We start from the raw sequence: 21,418 nt of genomic DNA on the forward strand, positions 1-21,418 counted from the left end.
AAGAAGAAAACAAAGTTCTTTCACTTCTGGAGATTTTCACAGTGGGGAAAGCAGTCAATTAACAAGTAAAAATAGAAATAATAAAAGATCTTTTAGTGTTAATTACTATAGAGAAAAATAAAAGCAAGTACAGAGACGTAAAATGATAGGCATGCTCTTTAGAAATTGTGTCTGGGAACGATTTCTGAGAATGAGGTGGCAGAAATTGTATTCTCTGAGGAAGTGGCATTTGAGCAAAGTACTGAATGAAATAAAGAGATGTGAAAGCAAAGTATATAGGAAAACACTATTCCTCCCAGAGGAAATGGCATTTCTTTCCTTTTTTTTTTTACTTTTATCTTCACTTCAGGATACAAGGGCAGTTTTATTACATAGGAAAGCATGTGTCATGGGCATTTGTTGTACAGATTATTTATCACCCAGGTATTAAGCCCAGTACCCATTAGATATTTTTTGTGATCCTCTATTTCCTTCCAACCTCCACGCTCTGAAAGTCCCCAGTGTGCGCTGTTCCCTTCTATGAGTCCATGTGTTCTCATCACTCAGCACCCATTTGTAGTGAGAACATGTGGTATTTGGTTTTTGTTTCTGTGTTTGCTAAGGATAATGGCCTCCAACTTCATCCATGTCCTGGAAAAGGACATGATCTCATTATTTTTTTGGCTGCATAGTATTACATGGTGTATATGTACCCACATTTTCTTTATCCAGTCAGTCATGGATGGACATTTAGTTGATTTCATGTCTTTGCTATTGTGAATAGTACTGCAATGAACATATGTATACATGTATCTTTGTAACAGAATGATCTATGTTCCTTTGGGTATATACCCAGTAATGGGATTGCTGGGTCAAGTGGTATTTCTGTCTCTAGGTCTTTCAGGAATCACTACACTGTCTTCTACAATGGATGAACTAATTTACACTCCCACCAACAGTGTATAAGCATATCTTTTTCTCTAGAATCTTGCCACTATGTTATTTTTTAATTTTTTTAATAATAGCGATTCTGATTGGTGTGAAATGGTATCTCATTATTGGGTTGTTTGATTTTTCTTGTAAATATATTTAAGTTACTTCTAGATGCTGTATATTAGACTTGTTGGATGCATAGTTTGCAAAAGCTTTCTTCCATTCTATAGGTTTGTTAACAATGTTGATAGTTTCTTTTGTTGTACAGAAGTTCTTTAATTAGATCCCATTTGCCATTTTTTGTTGTTGTTGCAATTGCTTTTGGTGTCTACCTCATGAAATCTTTGCCCATGTCTATTTCCTGAATGGTATTGCCTAGGCTGTCTTCCAGGGTTTTTACACTTTTGGGTTTTACATTTAAGTCTTTAATCTACCTTGAGGTAATTTTTTATACGGTGCAAGGAAGGGATCCAGTGTAAATCTTCAGCATATGGCTAGAGAGTTGTCCCAGCACCATTTATTGAATAGGTAATAATTTCCCCATTGCTTGTTTGTGTCAGATTTGTGAATTTTAGATAGTTGTAAGTGTGCAGTTTTTGAAACAGCATTTCAGGAAAGATGATAGCAAGTTAGAAGGCCTTGAGGTACAAATGACCTTTGTGATTTGCAAAAATGGTAGGAAGCCAAGTGTCTTGAGTTCAACGTTCAATTGGATGAGTGGTGAAGAAATGAAATGAGACAAATAGCCAGGAGGCAGATCCTGTAGACCGGGGGTCTCCAAAACCTGAGCCATGGACAGTTACCCATCAGTGGCCTATTAGAAACCAGGCCGCACATGAGGCAGAGCTCAGATCAGCAGCAACATTAGATTCTTATAGGAGTCTGAACTCTATTGTGAACTGTGCATGAGAGGGATCTAGCTTGCACACTCCTTATGAAAATCTAACTAATGCCTAATGATCAGAAGTGGAACAGTTTCAACCTCAAACCATCTCCCACCCCCATTTGTGGAAAAATTGTCATCCACAAAAGTGGTCCCTAGTGCCAAAAGGTGGGAGACTGCTGCTATAGACCCTGCTGCCATAAAATTTATATTTTAATGGTTATTACCAGGTCAGTAGGAAAATAAAGCCTGCAAGAAATCTACTCCAAAAGGATAATGATGGCTAGTTCTTGGGTGGTATGAGGAGCTATTGTGTGACATGATAAGACTTAGGTTTACTGTAGAGTAGAGTAGAAAAAATGTGCTGAGGATTTGAATGTGGTTTATGAGAGAAAGAGAAAAGCAAAGATGATTCCATTGTTTGGGTCTTGAGCACTTTGGTGGGTGGCGAAACAATTTATTGAGATAGACAACTGATCTGAGAGTGATGGAAAAGAAAGAGTGATTTGGAACAAGTTAAGTTTAAAATATTCATTTGCAATCCAAATAGAAATGTGGAGTAGAAAACTGAATATATTTTTCTGGATTTCAGGTGCAAAGGTGTAACAAGAGATACGTGTTTGGGAGTCAGATTTTTTCATTTCTCAATTGAGGGTACTAAAGTCAGAAACTGAAAGCTCATAATATTTAAGAGAGCTATACATCTGCTTATAATTGACATGTTTATGTACAAGTATGTATCTCTACAGTAATCTAAAAAGAAAAAAATAGCTTACTATGAAGAACTTGTGATAGATAGTTATCTCTAAAGAAAAGCGTTTTTATAAATCATCTGCTAGAGATACAACAGATATATTAAAGTTATGAAACTAGAATAATTATTTAATAAGTGTATTCTAAAGAATTGAAAACTGTACATCAGTTCAAAAGTATGAATTTTGAGTATTCAATTTAAAATAACTAAATATATAGCATTAAATACTTGAATTTCAAGTATTTCACCTAAAAGTTACATATTTGTAATTTGCTGGATATGTCAGTGATATTTAAAGCTCATCATGAAGATATAAGCAAAATGGAATATTTTGATAAATTCAAAAAACACCTGAAACCAAAAAATATTAATTGAAAGATCAATTCTTAATGCACCATCAAAATAATTGGTGAACATGTAGTAACTACTTTAGTGATGATGGAAAGCAATGAGAAAATAAATGCAGGATTAATGAATATCATAAAAGCTTTAGCTGAACTGTTTAAGTAATCATTGTTAAGTGAACAAGCAATAGTATTTGAAAAGAGTTGTGCAGTTTTGAAAACAGAAATGGATAATTCCATAAAAAGTTTAGGCTTTATTAACTTGGTTATTTTAACGGCTAATATTTCAGAATTCTTTGCAATGCTACTGGCAATAAATCACAATATTTGCTTTTCCATACAGACATGCATAGGCTAGGCTTCCAGAGGTAAAGTGATGGCATAATATTTCATATAAAATAAGTTGCTTTGCTAATGTAACAACACACCATTAGCTAAATATTACTCAACTATTACTAAACTATGTCATAGTTTAGCCACCTGGAAAAAGTCACAGATATTTTTAATGTAATTGCAATTCGTTTTGCCAACAGAGGGTCAAAAGAATATTCTGCTTAACAACAGATAGATAAATTGTAGGAATATTTGGGTTTAACGTGAAAAACAAATTATAATTATTTGGAAACTTGAGAAAATGATAGAGAACACATATTCAGGTTTACAAATTTTTGTTTTCTTTTGTTATTCATTTTTTAAGTTGTCAGAAAGTAAAATTCATTTTTGTTTTTTGTTTTGTTGTTTTATTTTGTTTTGTTTTTGAGACAGAGTCTCGCTCTTTCACCCAGGCTGGAGTGCAGTGTCACAATTTTGGCTCACTGCAACCTCTGCCTCCTAGGTTCAAACAATTGTTCTGCTTCAGCCTCCCGAGTAGCTGGAACTACAGGCACCTACCACCATGCCCAGCTAAGTTTTGTATTTTTAGTAGAGACAGGGTTTCGCCATGTTGGCCAAGCTGCTCTACAACTCATCACCTCAAGTGATCTACCCGCCTTGGCCTTCCAAAGTGCTGGAACTACAGGCATGACCCACCACACCCAGTCAAAATTCACTGCTTTGATATACAGTTCTATGTATTTTAACATTTAGCTTAATGTTCTATCAATAGAATTAGGAACAGTTTAATAACCTCTCCTAACCAAAAATATTTCCCTCATGCTAACATTTGTAACCAAACCTTTTCCCTAGCCCCATATCCTAACCCCTAGTAATCACTGAATAGTTGTTAGTCACTGTAGAATTATCTTTTCAAGAGTAAATTTCTTTCTTTTCAGAATATGTGTGATTGATGCTATATGTTTTCTTTTAGATATTATCTATTGTTTTCTTAAATTCATAACAAAAATATTCAGTTTTTTTCTATTCCATGGAAGCATTTTCCTGAAATGTTTGTAACCTACGGTCTTATTTTTTTCTGTTTCTTGTGTGTATATGTACTTATCAATATCTATATCTATATATGTACATATATATGTAATATCCTTTTGATTACTAATTTTTAAATGATTATTTAAAATGGGACTATATAAAATATGTTCTTCTGGAGAAGCCTGGGTTCCAGGCTTACAGTAGAGTAAGTATCTTATTTTAATTTAGTCTTTATGTCTTCCCCAGCTAACAAAGCTAGGAAACTATAAATTCTCTAAAAAGAAATATTTTCTTCTTATCTCCCATGGAAATACACTGTTACTTGAAAATATGGCTTATTTTTGTGATTCCATATTTATATTTAACAGCTCATTTCTTGGAGTTAAACAAAGTCTAGAGAAGATCCTAACAGTAATCCCTGCACACTATCCCCATTTTAAACACAAGATTTAGGCTTCCCACCTCAAGTTATGTCAATACCTCAAGTTATGTCAATCCCCACCCCCTCACTGCCTTTTTTGTTTTTTTTTTTTTGTAATGGAGTTTTGTTCTTGTTGCCCAGGCTGGAGTACAATGGCATGATCTCTGATTACCACAACCTCCACCTCTTGGGTTCAAGCAATTCTCCTGCCTCAGCCTCCCGAGTATCTGGGGTTACAGGCATGCACCACCATGCCCAGCTAACTTTGTATTGTTAGTAGAGACGGGATTTCTCCATGTTGGGCAGGTTGGTCTTGGACTCTGACCTCAGGTGATCCACCCACCTCAGCCTCCCAAAGTGCTGAAATTACTGGCATGAGCCACCACGCCCTGCCGTCAATCCCCTTCTTAGAGCATACTTTGTTAAGTTTTTTGGAGTGGTCACTGTGGAATCTTTTCTCTTCTCCCAACCACTGGAACCCCTTTCATTCTCCAAAGCTACAGGCAGCCCTTCTGGTTGTTTGGGAAATTTGTGATCTCTTAGCTTCTGCAGAAAGAGAGAGGTGGGTAGGTGTGTGTGTGTTGGGGGGGGGGTGTCTTTTTATATTTTGGATAATGTTTGAAAAAAAGTGTGGAATCTAGGGTAACTTTATGCCCAGCATTCATACTGAAAAGAACAGATGCAACATTTCTCCAAACAGCTTCTCTCAGCTTCCAAAGTCTCCTCACAAGGGAACTAGAACTCACAAAAATATCATCTACATGATGTAGTCTGACAGATTTTGGTTACAACACAATTATTTCATATTTTTGGCTCATACTACTCTTCAGGAAGAATATGCATAATGTAAGCATTTCCATTTAATAGAATTTTAGCAACACCAGGCTCCCATGTTTTGTTTTGGTTTTAATAATATCCAGAACTAGGAAAAATCAGAGTGAATGCAGAGATGTGTCTTTCTCTTGCTAATCTAAAAGTATTGCATCAAACTCTATTTTCTTAGACATATTTTTCAAAAACAGATATCTGTTACAAATACACTCTCTAAAGCTTCATCTGAAGTATCTTATCACAATTATTCATTCACAGTATGTAGATAATGCCAGAATATTTAGATAACTTTTTAATTAAAAAGTGAATTTAAGTGATATATAATAAGCTAGCAGTTGACACTCAGTAATAAAATTGTTATCATTGTTTTCCCCAAGGTTTTTATGCTGGGAGATACCGAAAAGCCTCAAGAACCCACTTTGTAACAGTATATGCAATAAGAACTAATTCAATTTAATAGAGATCACCACAGCAATTGTTTTCTTTTCAGGGAAATTATATAGTCTTTAAGTTAATATATGAAGAAATCTGTAATTATACTAAATTTTTCTCTGCACAAGTCAATGATGACTTGGAATAATCATCTGTTAGAAGACTTCAGAAATATGTTAAAGAAACTTTTAGGTCATTTGCAAAATTACAAAGTTCAGTAGTTTTCACTAGCATTGGACTCAAATATTCTTTTATAACAGTTCTGAAAAATCTCCTCATCCTGCTTACTTCAACACAAATAGATGCATGTATATACAAACTTGTTCATACATGTGTACACACATATGAAAATATATATTCATTCATACAGGCACAATACATGAGTATATGTTAGAAAACACTGAGTTATATTTCTAATTCATTTATACAGAATGATCCAAGCACTCCATATAAACATAAATTAGTTTCTAATTTCAATACAAATTTCTATCATATAAAATAAAATACTGAGAGTTGAAAAATGTGATTATTTTCTGTTTTGTTAAGTTAAAAATATGTCCATATATCTAGTGATTTTAGTACACTGGCATCTCATGGGATGGATTTTAAAAATTTAAATCTTTCATTCATACTGAAATGTTAAGGATTGTTCATTCTCAGCTCTAATACTGGTGTAATTTTATTCAACTGTTACTTTAATCAGATCATTCTGTGTTACATATATCTAAAGCATCTTCTATGCTATTTTCTATGCAAAGCTCTATGAAAGGAGAATTCCTTTCAATTCTCTTAAAACAGTTTTACTCTGGCTGTTCTCTCTCTACCAGGAAGTTTCTACCCCAGGTCTTCAGTGAGGGCTCCTTTTGCAAATGCTACGAAAATACATTCTAGATACTTTGTTAACTATAATAAAATTTATCTTTATACCTCTTACTTTTTGAAATTTGTTTATTATTATTTATTATCTTCATATATCTTACTATTTGAAATTTTCCTGGTCATGTATTTACTTCTCAACTGTCTCCACTAATAACAGTTAACTTCATAAAAGCAGATACTTTGTTTTTTTTCATTGCTGAATCCTCAGTCTCTAAATTGCATATGGTATAGCATAAGCATGCACTAAATACTTCAAGAAAAATTAATCAGTGAATTAGGAAGTTAGAATTTAGTATTCCACATGAAACATTCAATAAATGGTACCTGTATTAACATACATACAAAAGAATAGTAATAGAATTAATAGTTTCAAGATAAAAAATAATCAAAATATCTATGTTTTAATATGTAAGCCCAATAAATATAATGAAAACTTAGAAATAATAAAGATATTTTATGTGATTCTATTTGGTTCTTAGCATGTTTTCAAATATTTGCTTACATACATAAAAATTTAAAATAAATGCATTTAATTATCAATATATACATGAGTAGTTTTACAAAAATGGTTAAACATGGTTTGGATAAACTACTGAAAAATTATATTTTCTCACAAAATAAAAATATCTTCGGATTGTTAAGGGCAGCCAATGACCTATGAACTAAATATCAGAGGAAGGGTAAGAGGATTGAGCAGAATTCCAGTATGATATATTATGGAAGTGAATGAAATCAAACACTGTTGTATCCTATTGATATGTTCTGTCATCTTCACTCTTTTACCCCTTTGCTATTTACCATCAACTTCTCTCTTGTGATTTATCCTCTTGCTTCATGTGCTCACTGTTATTACCCCTCTTGTAATCTCTGCACATAATCTCTCATTCTCTCTTCTCATCCCTTATTATTATTTTCTAATTTTTTTTTTTGAGATGCAGTCTCACTCTGTCACCCAGGCTGGATATAACAATTACAAAGCATATAGACATCTAACAATAGGTCACCAAAATACATGAAGCAAGAATGGCAGAGCTGAAGAGAGAAACAGATCATTCAACAATAAAAGTTAGATCCTTCAATATCCTCCTTTCAAAAATGTATACAACAATTAGGCAGAAGAACAACAGATAAATAGAAGAGATAAATAACACTATAAACCAACTAAAACTAACAAATAGAACATCCAAAAAGAGCAGAAGAAACAACCTCTCATGTTTATATAAAACATTCTCCAGGACAGATCATATTCTACCATAAAATACGCTTCCATCAATTAAAAATTATTGAAATAATAAAGTATACTTTCCCACCACAGTAGATAAAATTAGATATTGATAACAGAAACAAAATTTAAAAATTCACGAAATGTGAAAATTGTGTAATCAACAGATTCAAGAAAAAGACAAGGAGATTAGAGATAAATAAAAACAAAAACACATCAAATTAAAATTATGTAATGCAGTAAAAACAGTGCTCACAGGAAAATGTATAGCTATAAACATTTGTTTAAAAAAAGGGAAAAAAATCCTCAAATTAATAACCCAACTTTCTACTTTAAGACAATGTGAAAAACAGGAAAATAAACACAAAACAAGTAGAAAGAAAAAATAATGGTTAGAGTAGAAATAAATAAAATCAAGAATAGGAAAATCTATAGAGGAAATCAAAATCAAAAGTTGATTCTTGGAAAGATTCAGTAAGGTTAACAAAGCTACCTAGACTAACCAATAGAAAAAGAGAGAAAAGTTACTAAAATTAGCATTAAGAAGAGAGGACATAACTTCTAGTCTTACAGAAATAAAAATTACTGGAATATAATACCTGCCAATAAATTACATAACTTAGATGAAATAGGCAAATGTGTACAAAGACACAAACTACCAAAACTGACTCAAGAAGAAATAGAAAATCTGTATACACCTTTAACAAGTAAAGAGATTGAATTTGTAATCAAAAATCTACCCACAAAGAAAAGCCCAACGCCCAGAAGACTTCACTGGTGAGTTCTATTAACAATTAAGGAATAATTCACAAACTCTTCCAAAAATTAAAAGAGCAGGGAATACTTTCTAATTCATGCTATGAGGACAGTATTATCTTAATACAAAAACCAGGCAAAAATATCACAAAAAGAAACTATACATTATCTTTAATGACAATAGATGCAAACACCCTAAACAAAATTTAAATATTCAACATATTAAAAAAAAGAATATTCAATGTGACCAAGTATTTCTCCCAGGAGTGGAAGACTGCCTTAATATTAAAAACAAATTACTATACTGTACCATATCCATAAAATAAAGGCAAATCGCATCATTATCTCAACAGCTATAAAAAGTCATTCAACAAAACCCAATAACACTTCATAATAAAAAGACTCAGAGTCAGAATTGAAGGGAAATTCCCCAACTTGATAAAAACCATTTAGAAAAACCTGTAGCAAACACCCTCAGTGAAGAAAGACTGAAATTTTCTGCCTAAGATCAATACAAAACAAAGATGTTTGTTCTTACCACTTGTATTCAGCATTGCACTGCAGAAACAAGGCAGTGCAATTAGACAAGAAAATAAAATAAAGGACATACAGATTTTAAAAAGAAGCAGTAAAAATACCTCTAGTAGCAGGTAGCAAGATGTACAGGAAATCCTGAAGGATTCACTAAAAACCTGGAAGAAAAAATAAACATTTCATCAACGTTGCAGGATACAGGATTATACAAAAAATCAATCCCATTTCTAATTTGCAATGAATCTGAAAATGAAATTAAGAAAATAATTTTGCTGCAGGGCAAAACAAAGTCATTATAGTGAATCAGCAACCAACAGAATGGGAAAAAATTTTTGCAGTCTACCCATCTGACAAAGGGCTGATATTCAGAATTTACAAAGATCTAAAACAGATTTACAAGAAAAAAAACAAACAACCCATTCAAAAGTGGGCAAAGATTATGAACAGACACTTTGCAAAAGAAGACATACATGAGGCCAACAAACATATGAAAAAATGCTCATCATCACTGGTCATTAGAGAAATGCAAATCAAAACTACATTGAGATACCATCTCACAGCCGTTAGAATGGCGATCATTAAAAAATCTGGAGACAAAAGATGCTGGAGAGTACGTGGAGAAATAGGAACACTTTTACATTGTTGGTGGGAGTGTAAATTAGTTCAACCATTGTGGAAGACAGTGTGGCGATTCCTCAAGGACCTAGAAATAGAAATTCCATTTGACCCAGCAATCCCATTACTGGGTATATATCCAAAGGATTATAAATCGTTCTACTATAAGGACACATGCACACGAATGTTCATTGCAGCACAGTTTACAATAGCAAAGACCCGGAACCAACCCAAATGCCCATCAATGATAGACTGAACAGGGAAAATGTGGCACATATACACCATGGAATATTATGCAGCCATCAAAAACGATGAGTTTGTGCCCTTTGTAGGGACATGGATGAACCTGGAAACCATCATTCTCAGCAAACTGACACAAGAACAGAAAATCAAACATCGCATGTTCTCATAGGTGGGTGTTGAACAATGAGAACACACGGATGCAGGGAGGGGAGCATCGCACACTGGGGTCTGTTGGGGGGAAATAGGGGAGGGACAGCGAGGGGTGGGGAGTTGGGAAGAGATAGCATGGGGAGAAATGCCAGATATAGGTGATGGGGAGGAAGGCAAATCACACTGCCATGTGTGTACCTATGCAACAATTTTGCATGTTCTTCACATGTACCCCAAAACCTAAAATGCAATAAAAATAAAGAAAATAATTTTGTTTACAAGAGCATCACAACATAAACTTGGAAGAAAATTTAACAAAATAAATGTAAGACTTTTACTTTGTACTATGACCTAATCGTTTTTGTTACCCCCAAAATGTATATGTTGAAATCCTAACCCACCAGGTATTAGGACATGAGGCCTTTGAGAAGTGACTGGGATTATTATTTTTATATAGGAGATCCCAGAGACTAGTTAGTTCTTTACACTAAGTGACAAGACAGCAAGGAAAAACCATCTATGAGACAAAAGATGAACCATCATCTGACATCAATTCTGTCTTGATCTTAGACTTCCCATCTTTCACAAATATGAGAAATAAATTTATATTGTACATAACCTATTTATAATTCAACATAATCATTACAAATTTCCAACTGTTTTATTTCCAGTCATTGACTGGTATTAAAAATCATACGGAAGTCTGAGTGACCATAATAACCAAAGAATCCTGAATAAAAGGAAGTTAAAGCATTCATAATTCCCAACTTCAAATATTACCCCAAAGCTTCATTTATCAGTATGGTACTGGCATAAAGGCAGCTATATTGACTTTCTCTCTTTTTTAAAACTTCAGAAATATCAACTTGAGTTAGCAGAGACATCGGATATTTAGACACAAAATTAAAATAGTAAACAATAAAGTAAAATTGCCTTCCAAATGCAAAAAGATGTTCTGGAAACAAACTAAATTGACAGGCATCCTCAGAAAAAATATAATAGAACTGTTTGAAAAAAAAGTTTCAGTTAAATAATTTTTTACTCTTTTATCATTATTTGAAATATATTAAACACTTGTAATTAAAAGTAATAGCAGGATATAAATTTTTATTTAATTTTTGATAAATCAAATATTATAATAACTTGGGATAATTTTTCTAAATTTTATTATACTTATATCCTTGTAATTCCTTATACTGCCACCCCTTCCAGGGCCAATGCAGAAGATTTATCTGAAGGGATAGAGATATAGCTAAGTATCAGGCAGGGTGATCTTATTGTGCCTTATAGGTACTTGGAGGAGGGCTTCTTGTTACACAATCACTAGAATTTCTTATCTGGATTATATCCCAAGAATATACATGCCTCGTAAGTTTCCAGGTGATGCCGAAGCTATCAATCCAGGCAACAAAACCTGAGAACGACTAGACTAGGTTATTATTTGAACTCTGAGTCTCCCAGAGAAGGAGCCAGATATTTGTGTGTGAAGCCATGTTGAATACTTTAGATCAACCCTGGATAAATACAGCTCAACTCTGTAAAATACAACCCTGCCAGCTGTATTTTATCCGGTGTTCTCAGTCTATATCATATGGAGGAAAAGCATCATAAGACTGAACTGGGTCCCAAATTCCTGACTCACAAAACTATAAAGTCTAAGAGCATGGTATCTGTTTTAAGCCCTAAGTTTTGTGGTCAGTTGTTACGCAGCAATAGACAGCCTGAATATCTAAGTATGTATATATGAGGACAGGCTCCAACTTTTTGACGCACTAGAATTTCAGCAGGTGTCAGCATTTTTGAGAAAAGTCCAGTAAGGGATCTGGGAGATGACCTAAGAAGATCCAGAACCCTGCTTGTGGCTCTGGCCAACTTGTTAGATATTTTGTTCCTTGTGCCAAGGTGCTGCCACCAGCTCCCTGGATAAAGAAGAGCCCAACTAGCAATATTTTCACTAATCATGATGGTACTTTTATTTAATGACAATGTACCTCTCTATGGGCAGGGGCGAGGTGAAAAAAAGTTCTAGATAAACTTGTACTTTTATGTTTTACTTTGTTTTACTTTATTCCAAAGAAGAAACAAATAAGTTTAGATGACTGTCCCAAGTTGATATTTGAACTCAGAACTTAATTTTATTTAGCACATTTACCTATGTTAATCAAAATCTTAATTTTTGCTACAACATTATCTGTTTTTCTCCTTATATGCCGGATAATTATGTTTCTCTTGTCTGCTTTCATCTCTCTCATCTGCTTTCATATGAAACTTAAGTAAATTGTCCATAGGAAAGATATTACACTCAGATATGCAAATATAGGAATGAGAATGACATCTGATATCTAAACTAAACACTAGGTTCTAACAAGCAAAAGCAAATTTTGTACCAGTTACTGAATTCAGTAATTGTGTAGGGAGAGAAAGACTAGCAGTGCTAGGGAAGGTCATTAATTTCTTAAAGGCCTTTGGAGAGATCAGTTTACCAGCCTAACCTCGAAGGCTGGAGCTGTCTCGTGTGTGTGTGTGTGTGTGTGTGTGTGTGTGTGTACGCGCGCGCGTGCGCGCACCTGTGTGATGCTTTGAATAATTTCTTCTGTAAGTCAGACTCAACTACCATGTTCTACATATATAGAGACCAATTAAAGCCCTCCAATTAGTAAAGACTTGAATTTTTCTTCAAAACAAAACTCAATAGTATTATTTTGTTTTTACTTTTCATTTCACAGCTTTTAGCCTGAACTCAAACTGCATTAGTGAAAACAGGGTCCTTAGAATCTGTCAACAGTGAGTGGCCAGCTGGCAGCTCTGAATGACACATAGACAACAGTAGCCAACAGTCTGGATAATAAATACATACTATGAACAACTACTTAGTCTCTTGATAATGTTTTCCATTTTGTAAAATCAATTATTTATAGAGAAATAGATCATTTTCATTCCTGAATGAATATATATATATATTCATTCAGTGCTGTGTGTAAAAGCCAGTGTATACTGTCATATAAATGGTAATTACTAATTTCAGAATTTAGAAAGTATTGTTAGTTATTATTAAAAATAAATTATATAAGCATACATAAATTTTTCTAAGTATAAAAATAATTGATATTAAAAGCTCATTTCCTGATTATTTTAGCATGTCATAAATTACATATATGCTCGAGATTTACATATATTGCATCTGTATGGCAGAAATACTATATAATGGTGTACTTCTGCACCTCTTTGTCTTACTTTGCTCAGTGATATTACATTTATAACTTGAAATTGGCCAGAAGAGGACTATGTCAACCACCAAAGTCAGCAAACACTATGGACTGAGGCTATTTTTCCTTGAGATTCAATTGTACACCATTGTATATAATTATATGATTATTCTTATTAATTCTCAATGACCATCATGTCAGTAACATCAAGGTAGCTGATATACAAGTCAGACAGATGAAGATAAAAATATGAACTTTATTAATGATGAAGCTATTTGCATAAGCTGCTAAAGTCTGCAGCGAAATGTGCTTTCTAGTTTTTTAATGCATAATTAGATAGATTTACTCCTGCTCTCCAACCCAGCTGACATCTGCAAGCTACCCTTGAGCAACTGATTCTGAATGCAGCCTCTCTTTGGACAGACAATTCTAGGGATCTGGAACAGAGAGAAGAAAGGCTAAGCCAAACATGCTCTGTAACTTCTCTCTAAGTCAGAGTATCAATTAGCTTATGTTTGACTGCTTGGCACTGAAAAAGCCAAAATAACAATGGGTAAACAACACAGAGCCCATGTCATGACAGTTCGGAGGTATGTATTCTATGAGTGTTGGGCTCTGTTTACTTGCTGTTCTGCCATCCTGAAAAACTCACTTCCTGGTCCAAGGTGACTTCAGGAGCACCACCTCATATGCATTCAGCCAGCAGGAAAGATAAATGAAAGGAAACTCATCCTTCCTTTTAATGGGACTTCCTAAAACACCACACAACCTTTTTCCTTCTCATCAGTGAAAACTTAGTCACATGGCCACAACTAGCTGCAATTAAAACTGGTCAATAGAGTCTTTAGTTAGACACATGCAAGCTCATAATAAATTTTATATTTGATACTAAAAATGAGAAAGGGAATGACATATGGTGAATCTTTGCCATACTCCCCAATTACATAATTAATTGAATGGGAAAAGAGGCTAGATATGTCAATGTAGCTGAATACTAACCTAGAAATATAGGGCATAGTAAATGTGTTCTATCACAATATGTGTTTTTTTTTTCACTACTTGAATCTATTACAATGAAGATAATGGAAAACTCATTCCTAAGAAAGCATATAAAATGCAAAGCAACTGCAAGTGACTCCACAAAAATAATTAAAGAACTATATACATAAACTAAAGAATTCTGATAACTTGGTTTGTAACGTAGAGGGGAGAAATTACATATTCCTACAAAGTATACCATATTTACGACTTAAAAGTTAGTATTTTTAATATGTAATTGTGACTCTAATTGTCACATATTTAGAAGAAAAATGTATATTACAAGAGGGTTAAACTATGGTTTATTATAAATAAAAAACACAATTTGATTATACTACATTATCAATTATTACCAAAATTGGATTAAAAGAACATGATACATCTTTAAGAATGGGCTGTGATAAATGGATAAAAATAATATTCGAACAGACTGTGAACTAAAACTGATTTTCTGAAGAAGTTTAGTGTGTTTACAGTGTGTCTTTCCAAGTAGCTCACTCATTATAGTATGCATTTGTATATCAAACAGTTTCTTTATAAAGAGTATAAGTTTTATCATCATTTTAATACTTGTCTAAATTTTGGCACATTCTGAAACACTGATGTCTGGATTAATGAGATTTTACTCTAAATTCTAATTTTTGCAAGGACACAGAAAGTTTCACAGTCAGTAAAATACTTTTCCATCCTTGATAAAATGCCTGAAATAAGTACTGTGTCATTATAAAGTAATTCCAACTAGAAGAGAATATTGAATGTGTCTTAATATTCTTTGGTAATGAGACTTTGCAGTACTTTTGTAAGCATCAATGCAGAGACACTTAACGTTATGTGATTAAGTTAGCATGTTTAAAACATTTATTTCTATGCAACTAGCAATGAATCAGCATGTTTATAGATGCTGCTGTGGAAGAATAATCTTCATCTACAGAAGTTTTAACATTTGCCTAATATCACGCCCTTGCTCCACGACTTCATTTGTGTTCAATTTCAACATATGAATCATTTTTAATCAGAGAAAATGAGCATAATAATCAAATGCAAAGCAGCAAAGGCTGATAGTGAATGTTTGTTCTAATGAGAACTTCTGCTTATGTCAGATAATTTAGCTTTCAAAAATGTAACTGACGATCAAGTCAAGGAAAAGTCTAAGCAAATCTAAAATTACTGCAAGAAGTTAGAAAAACTCCTCTGTATCTTTATGCATTTCTTCATCATTAGAAAGGTCACAGTTCTCTGGTGACACAAGTCCAGCCACAGCATATGCCTCATCAACTTTCAATCTCTGTATATCCCTTCAATTAATATATAGGATCATGTTAAAAACACTAACAAAAATTCATTTGATCTAGCTCTGCTCATTTGTTGAGCCTGCAAGGTTAAAGAATTTTAATTAAACATGGTTGTGAATTTTTAATGTTTTTTACATCCATTCTTCTATCCTCCAGACATTGTTCAAAAGACCTGAATGTTAACAGTCTCTGGGCTCATTTTCAATGATATAAACCATACATAGAGTGACTAAGCTTAGGCAAGAAAAAAAATGGGCAAATTATGTAATATGAGAAATGATTAATTTCTTTTCTTTTTTTTTTTTTTTCTTTTGAGCAGGAGAACAGATAAGCTTTTGAGGGTTGTTAACTGAAGTTTCCTCTTAGTTTTCAGAACCTAAAAATCTGATACTTCAAATCACATATGGTTACAGAAAAAAGACCAATGACGGGTTTTAAAATATTGTAAAAAGTCTACGATTTATTCTTACTCTTAAGTAGATTTAGACTGTGATGATCAAAATAGTAAAGTCAGATACCAAAGAAAAGAATATGACATAAAATTGGGAATTACTTTTGAATTTTGCTAAATTAAAATTGTCAGATTAGGCAGTTCCTTACTTCTCAATTAGAGTAAGTGGGATCCTGAGACACTAAATTTAGACAAAATTTCTGAGTGTTCAGCATGGACATTGGGATGGTACTAAACTGATACCAGAGTTGCAAAGTTGAGTATGGAAAATAGAGAAAACATAGTATCAAAAGTCAGGTACAGACTCCTGGCTTCCACTTAAGTTATAGAAGGCAGGAATTATTGCTCCCAATATACAAAAAGGAAAAGTTCAGCTACATATAAAATCATAATTTTTTGGAGTCTTTCTGAGAGCTGAGATTGCACGTTAACCAAGTAGTCTAAAATATAAGAAAACACAAGCTCCTCCAAGAAAAGACAGCACATGAACACAGACTCATATAGAACAAAGAATGGGAGTAAGGCTAGGCCACCATGCTAGAAGTTAAGAATTGATCTATTTTTTTTTTTTAAACAAATTGCTAATAGTCAAGTGTAAGTTAGTGTGGTAGCATGGAAACACTTGTATCCTAATACAAAAGTATACCAATCACAGGCTCTTCTCCAAGGAATATCATTAAGTACTTAGAAGAAAGAATATGGGCAGATGGGTATTGGACAAAGCCTCCATCAGTGATGCTGGGTTGGGGGGAAGGGAGTGGTCACTACTCAAGAAAGGAATAAAGCTCTGCAGAAAGTCCTTCCTGGATTACTACTTCCACAAGATAAAACCATTAAGCTGCTATGGAAAGGAAAACAAATCTGCTGTACCCCAAGACAGTTGGTAAGACCCACTGTGGCCAGGAGAAGAGGAAACGATATGCCATATCCCAACAAAACAAGGTCATGGAACCACCTTTGTCCAGACCACAGGAAAACACTTACCATTAGGGGAAACTGAGAAAGCCCTACTCCAAAGAACTGGAAACCCAGCGACTGCCTGTGTCTGTCTCTAGATCACCACAAACAATATTCTCATTCTAGCACAGGCTACCAAATGTTAATCTTCTACTGGAGGGGAGGATAAAGCATAGAGACAAACTCTTTGAGAATATAGAGTGAGAAAAGTCCTAAAGCTGAGGGTAGAGAAGCATAAAAGTCCCTTCCACAATCCAGCCCTCACCTTATGCACTAGTTAACATTAAGTAAATTATAAAAACAGTGGTATACCAAGAAAACGTAAATAATATCAACACCCAAATTTAAGGCAACTTCTGGCTATATAAATTCAATTCCCTGGTAAAGTCATAGGGGACAAGAAGTCATGCCCATACTCAAGCAATTAAAATACTGCCTTGGTCTCTACATTCCAATATACAATGTTTAACTTTTAACAAAATATTGTAGGACATGCAGAAAAGCAAGAGGAGAATGACCCATCAACAAGAAACAAGGTACTTAACAGATTCAGACTTGGATATGGCCCAATTGTTGGAACAATCAGATAAAGAATTCAGAAAAAAATATAATTACCATATTCAAGACAACGATAAAAAGATACAATGTGTATGAACAAATAAAAAATACAGATGGGAAATTGAAACTATAAGAAAAAATAAAATTAAAATGCTAGAAAACAATCCACATTAATAGATATGAACAATGTCTTTAAAGGATTCACTGTGTTACTTAAACAGACAACAAGAATCAGTAAACTTAAGGATAGGTCAGTAGAAAATATCCAAACTAGGCCAGGCGCAGTGGCTCACACCTATAATCCCAGCACTTTGGAAGGCCGAGGCAGGTGGATCATGACGTCAAGAGATCGAGACCATCCTGGTCAACACAGTGAAACCCTGTCTCTACTAAAAATACAAAACTTAGCTGGGCATGGTGGTGCGTGCCTGTAATCCCAGCTACTCGGAAGGATGAGGCAGGAGAATTGCTTGAACCCAGGAAGCGGAGGTTGCAGTGAGCCGAGATCGCGCCACTGTACTCCAGTCTGCCTAATAAGAGCGAAACTTCGTCTCAAAAAAAAAAAAAAAAAAAAGAAAAGAAAAGAAAAGAAAATATCCAAACTAAAACACAAACTGAAAAATAATAGTTAAAAATACATTTTAAAATCCAAAAACAATAGCACTGAAGAGTTTTTGGAGACAATATCAAATAGTTTAGCATATATATAATTGTTCTCTGTGAGAGAAGAGACAGAGCAAATAGGTCATAAGAACTATTAAATGAGATAATGGCTTGAAATTTTTCAAAAATAATACATTAAACTATAGAAGTAAGAATATCAGAAACCCTAATCAGGATAGATAGCACCATCCTCCCACTCCAAATTTAAAACCCCAAGATGCATAATATCTAATTTCTAAATATCAAAAATAAAATATTGAAGACAACCAGAGATAAACGCACACTACATACAGAAGAACTGTGATAAAAATTTTATCAAATATCTTGCTAAAAATATAAAAGTCAGAAGACAATAAAGTGCCATCATTAGAGTACTTTTTAAAAAAATCTTTCCACTTAGAATTCTATATTCTATGAAAATATCATTCAAAAATTAAGAAGTCATAATAGCAGTTTCAGACATACGAAACCTCCTAGTATAGTTTGTTACTAGCAGCCTTGCATTTTAGGAATTATAAAAGAAAACTCTTCAGGCATAGGATTATTATTACCAGCATATACATGAAAAAATGAAGATCTTCACAAAGACTTAAAATCAGTGTAAACATATTAAGCCTTTTAAATTATTTTTCACCAGGCAATTATTTCTGACTATAGAAGAATTAGGAGGAAAAATGTAAGTATACATCATTCCAAATTAAAATATTTTACAAAAAGTTGCAAAAGATTGGAAAGAAGGAATTATGTGCCTACTGAGTGTAGGATTCTTATACTACATATAAGGAAGTATAATTTTGTTTGAAGAGAAACTAAAATTAGTCAATATTACTTAATATGTTAAACATAACCATTAAAATATGAAAAAGAAATTAGTAACCATAATAGAGAGTAAATATTTTTAAAAAATCAAAATCAGGCAGAATAAAGGGAAAATATAACAGAGAACTGACAGAACAAATTGATTTTAATCCAACAATGACTGAATTGAATGTAATTGATCTAAACACAGAATGTCAAATTTGTAGAAAGTACTCAGACTCAAATATATACGTGATAGAAAAACTACCTTAAACTTAAAGAAAACAGGTAAAAAGTAAAGAATAAAGTGACTATATGAATATAAGGCAAAATATATTTCAGAATTTAAAAAACCACCAGAAATAAACAGAAACATTGCATCCTGATAAAGAGACAATATGCCATGAACATGTAGCAATTGTAAAGTGTATGGATCTAAATACAGCTTCAAATTCACACACACGTGCACACACACACACACACACACAATTGAGAGAACTCAAAGGAGACATTAAAAAATGCATTTGTCATTGGAGCCACAGCACTTCTACCGCTCTAATAGAAAATGTAGGTTTAAAATCAGTAAGGATATAAAAGCCTGAACACTACTACCAAAAAAATAGACTTAACAGGCAATTAATAATCCTGTGCACAATAACAGGCAAAATAGATATTTTCTGAAGAGCACAAAAATAGACAGTGTTCTGGGCCATCAAAAGAATTCCTCAAAATAATACAAGAGATACTATCTGACCTTAGCAGAATTAAATTAGAAATCAAAACCAGAAATATAGCTAGAAAATTAACAAATATTTTGAAACTAAACAAAAACTTCCAGATAACTTATTATTCACAAAAGCATCAAAATGAAAATTAGAAAACATTTAAATTGAATGAAAACTGAATATAACTTATTCAAATATGTGGGATGCAGTTAACGTAGTGCTTAAAAGAAAAGATACAGCATTAAATACTTATGTTGTGCATATAGTAGAAAAGAAGAAAGGCCTCAAATGAGTTATCTAGGATTTTACCTTAGAAAACTTTAAAAAGAATAACCAATCTAATCCAAAGCAAACAGCAGGAAGAAAAAAATATGAAGAATTCATTGTATTTGAAAAAAATCTAAACAACAATAGAGAAAATCAATATAATCAAAAGCTGATTATTTGAAAAAGAACAAGTGATAAAACATCACAAAAAAAGATAAAACAAAAGTCACCAATGTAAAGAAATAAAGAGTCTACATTCACTGAAAACTCTACAATCATTTAAAGCAGAATACAGACATTTATAGCAAAATGAATAGCAAATAACAATACAATCACAAGAAATGTATGCCTCAAATTTTGACAATTTTGATGAGACAGACAAATTCCTCAAAAGAAATAATCTACTAAACTTACTTAATAAGAAATGGATCAACTGAACAGTAAATTAAATAAACAAATTAAATGTGTAGTTTGAAAACTTCCAAATAAATTTCCAGACCATTTCTGCACAGTGGTATTTAAAATTTCCCCAGGTCAAATGAAAGTACATTCAGATTTAAAAATTCCTGCCCTTGGTGCTACATCTAGAGTTTGTAGGAGTTTTTGGTGAGCCAGAAGATGATTGTGAGGATTAATTAAAAATTCTGGAGCAGCTGGCCTGCTTCATTAATCTCAAACAATGAAAAGTCAAGGTATTTGTTTAGGGTAGAAATTTCAGGCTGAACTGATAAGTGAGGAAAACCCAGGATATTTCCCTGGGTCAATAATTCTCAGCCAAAGCTGAAACTGAATAAGAAACACTGGGGGTGAGACCCAGGCATCAGTAATTTTTAAGCTTTCCATGTGTTATCAATACTAGCCAATTTTGAGAAACATGAGCCTGACGGGCCGAGATCCTTAATGAGATTAGTGTTAAATCTTCATAAACACAGATGAGTAAAGTGTTTTAAAGAAAAGTATTTTGTATCAGAAAGCTATCTTTACCTCAGTTATGAAAGAAATCCACTTGTCTAAATGTTTTGCACATATTAAGAGGGGAACCTGTCTAAATATGTAGTCTGATTACCTTTGTAGCATTCTAGAAATCTCCCTTTCATGTGATTCTTGCCATAGATACATACT

The sequence above is a fragment of the Aotus nancymaae genome, unplaced genomic scaffold, assembly GCF_030222135.1.
Source record: "Aotus nancymaae isolate 86718 unplaced genomic scaffold, 86718_ANA_hifiasm-v0.15.2.pri h1tg000002l, whole genome shotgun sequence".
Classification (NCBI taxonomy): domain Eukaryota; kingdom Metazoa; phylum Chordata; class Mammalia; order Primates; family Aotidae; genus Aotus; species Aotus nancymaae.